Source organism: Echinops telfairi, unplaced genomic scaffold (assembly GCF_000313985.2).
Source record: "Echinops telfairi isolate 266 unplaced genomic scaffold, ASM31398v2 ScPeMD7_7457;HRSCAF=8495, whole genome shotgun sequence".
NCBI classification, from domain to species: domain Eukaryota; kingdom Metazoa; phylum Chordata; class Mammalia; order Afrosoricida; family Tenrecidae; genus Echinops; species Echinops telfairi.
The window spans coordinates 34531086-34533027 of NW_022111357.1; the positions used below are offsets into that span (position 1 = coordinate 34531086).

The window sequence follows — 1942 nt, forward strand, 5'->3', positions numbered from 1 at the left end:
TTTATAGATTGGTATCAGACATATGGGCTAATATTGGACTTATGGATTTGATCTGGACTGGGCTGGGATGTTTTCTCAATATTCAACTGCTCTTGTATATAAAGCTCCATATACACTTATGAGTGTCTCTATGAATTTGTTTCCCTAGTCCACCTGGACTAACATACCATTCCAAAGAAAGATGACCCAGCAGAATGTTCCAATTATAGAACAATATCATTGATATGACAGGCAAGTAACATTTCCTGAAGATCATCTAACAATGGCTGCAGCAGCACATTGACAAGGAGCTGCCCAGAGGTTCAGGCCAGATTCAGAAGAGGACACGGAACAAAGGCTAACATTTCTGATGTCAGATGGATCTTGGCTGCAAGCAAAGAATTCCAGAAAGATGCTTACTTACGTTTCATGGACAGAGGCATTTGACTGTGTGGTCCTAACAACTCTGGATGGCCTTGAGAAGTATGAGAATTCCAGAACACGTCCTTGTGCTCACGGGGAACTTGCACCCGGATCAAGAGGCTGTTGTGCAGTTTGAAATCAGGAAAGACGTTCATCAAGGTTGTATCCTTCCACCATACTTATTCAATCTGTATGGTGAGAAAATCATCAGAGAAGCTGAATTATACAAAGAAGAATTCAGAATCAGGATTAGAGGAAGGCTTATTAATAACCTTCGATATGCAGGTAACACAACCTTGCTTGCTGAAAGTGAGCAGGACCTGAAGCACTTGCTGATGAAGATCAAGGATTACAGCCTTCAGTAGGGATTGCAACTCACTGAAAAGAAGACCAAAATCCTCACACCTAGACCAATAGGTAACATCATGATCAGTGGAGAAAAGACTGACGTTGTCAAGGATCTTATCTTGCCTGGATCCACGATCAATACTCAGGAAAGCAGCAGTCAAGAGATCAAATAACGCAAGACCTCGTGAAAGTGTTGAAAAGCAAGGATGTTACTTTGAGGACGAAGGTGCATCGGACCCAAGCCAGGGGATTTTCAGTTGTCTCCTACGCACGTGAAAGTTGGACATTGACTAAGGCAGGCTGAAGACCCGATGCGTTTGAATTACGGTGCTGGGAATATGTAGTATCGAAAGTACCATGGTGTAAATACTCTCACCAGGCTAGTGTCCAACTCCACACAAGGGCAAGAGATGTGCCATAGCGCGTGAATCACACAGGAAACCCTTGTTGGTGTCCTGTGCCGTCCAGTCGGGCGGATGCAGAGCAGCCCTGTGCACGACAGCATGGCTGGCCCATCTTGTTCGGTCATCTTTGGAGCTCATCTGACACCTTCTCAGACAACGCTCTTCTGTTCACGAGGTTCTCAGAAACTGACAACGTTTCAACGCTGGCCACAGGGTTTTCCGTGCTAATGGCTCTGACGTGGACAGCCAAGTCCTTCGTAGGCTATTCTTTGTCAGGAAGCTCTGCTGAAACCCGTTCACTCTGGGTGGCCCTGCTGGTATTTGAAATACCAGCATCACAGCCACGCACAAGCCCCCACAGTAGGACAAACTGAGGCACCTGGTGGACAGATGAAAATTTATGTAAAGGGAGCCAAGTTGGCAAGATGGCGTCGCCCGTGGTCCTGCACCCTTTCTCCCAGCTGCTGACCCCGGCCGGCTCCCGAGTGGTCTTTCAGCGAGGTCGAAGTTCTACATTCGGGTGCCAATAAATAGCAAACCTGATTGGCTGAAAGTTGGGCTGACCTTGGGCACCACAGTCTTCCCATGGGCCTATCTCATCAAGCAACATAATGAAGATGTTTTAGAGTATAAAAGAAGAAATGGGTTAGAATAACCCAGACTACTGATATAGTCTGCTCTGTGTAGTGATTGCAAGAATTCTTCTGGATTCACTAATCTTTTGGATGTAAATGAGAAAGAAAAGTTATTTGTGAATGTATAGGTCAGCCTTTGTGGGTTACTTCAAT

General features: G+C 45.6%; 1 pseudogene; it reads left to right on the forward strand.

Annotated features, from left to right (window-relative positions):
• The first annotated feature begins 1579 nt into the window (after window positions 1-1579).
• Window positions 1580-1809, forward strand: LOC101639099 (annotated as a pseudogene).
• The last annotated feature ends 133 nt before the right edge of the window (window positions 1810-1942 follow it).